This window comes from Desmodus rotundus, chromosome 10 (assembly GCF_022682495.2).
Source record: "Desmodus rotundus isolate HL8 chromosome 10, HLdesRot8A.1, whole genome shotgun sequence".
In the NCBI taxonomy this organism is placed as follows: Eukaryota; Metazoa; Chordata; class Mammalia; order Chiroptera; family Phyllostomidae; genus Desmodus; species Desmodus rotundus.
In genome coordinates, this window is record NC_071396.1 from 43,778,221 (window position 1) to 43,779,741 (window position 1,521).

The 1,521-nt window shown below is 56.0% G+C and overlaps 1 pseudogene; it reads right to left on the reverse strand.

Moving 5' to 3' along the window:
• Positions 1–202: 202 nt before the first annotated feature.
• On the reverse strand, positions 203–1,179 carry LOC112301618 (PDZ and LIM domain protein 1 pseudogene; annotated as a pseudogene).
• Between the last annotated feature and the right edge of the window lie 342 nt (positions 1,180–1,521).

Sequence of the window (1,521 nt, forward strand, 5' to 3'; positions counted from 1 at the left end):
TAAAAACAAAATCATTGGCAGATGTATTAATTCGGTTCCAGTTTGGCCGCCCGTTGGCAGCAGAGGTGAACTGAGGTGAAGAGAAGACACAGGGATGCTGGCGGGGGGCACTGAACAAAAACCATCTCCCATTTACTATTACACACGCAGGCATCCCTCGGCAGTGCGAGTCGGTCAGCAAAGGGGGGCAGGGGCCAGCAGTTTAATGAGCCAGAGATGAAAGCAGGGTGAGCAAGACGTCCAAGAGAGGTGAGGGCTGGAGCGCCGAGACAACAACTAGCGACAGGGCTGCCTGGGGAACAGTGCTCATAGGCGCAGACCCGCTGGTTGGCTCGGGGAACACGGTGACCGTGTCACAGCCTTCCGGTGGGGTGCCCCGCTCTCCAGCCTGCTTTTCACAGTGGACTTGACCTTCCACAAAGAAGCGGCCCTTCTGGTCCAGGTCGTGCCACGGTCAGAGCACACGTAACACCCAGGGCGGCGTGTTGGTCTTGCAGCTTCACAAGCACCCCGACAGTGCTGGTGCCACCTTTGTCGCACGTGGGCAACTTCTGGGCAATGCAGGACTTCGGTGACCGGAGCCTTAACATTTCTGAGTCCTGTGGGCTTTCTGGGACCCCCTTCCTCCTTAGGTGTCCTGCAAAACCAGGAATGAAGTGCGCTGTTTCGGAGGCTCATTTCACTGCTGTTTTTCCTGAAGCATCTTGCAAACTTCCGCATCTTCGTCAGTGGCGAGTCCACTTGGAGACTGAGAATGCTCCAAGACTCGGCCCTTCGTCTCTGGTCTCTGGCCCACTGACCGTCCTCGTTGACTGCAAGGCACCGTTGTGGGAGGGGCGGGGGGGGGGGGGAGTACGTTTTCAGATGAGTGGAGGCCGGAGGGGTCCTGCTGGTTTGTGATGACCCTGGGGGCAGAGGCTGGGCAGGCGAGGCGGTGAAGGGCTCCGGTGAAAGGGCGCCTCCAGTGTGTCGGGCCTCTTGCGATTCAGAGGCTCCATTCATTGTACGGATGACGTTTCCCTTCCTCTGCCACTGAAGGAGACCAGACTTTATATTCAGATCTGGCTACCGTGAGAGTCACTCATGCTGTCTCTACAGCCCTTGATTTTGTTCTGAGCTTCCAAAGGGCATCATATTGCTGGTATTTTCCCCACCGATGGCTGTGATTACGTCTCCAATACATAATTAGATAGAGCAGCCTCCCTTGCCCCCACCCCCCCCAGGCGGAAGCCCCAGTGGCCCCAGGCCCTGCAGGACTACTTGCTGGGTGGTCGTGGAACGGGGACCCAAGGGGCAGATGCGGCAAGACCCTGCTCCACACTCCGGTCTCCCCCTTCAGCTACCGGAGCAAGTGTGCTCGCCGCGGGCCAGGGAGCCTGGGGCAGAGCAGGTTCCTTTTCATGTAGGATAAATAACTTGGTAAATCAAGCACTAAGTTTGTTACTTTAAAATAACTTCTATTAACTTTAAGTTTTTATTTTATGTGTAGAACAGCATTTGCTCTGCTTGTTGCCGTAACCT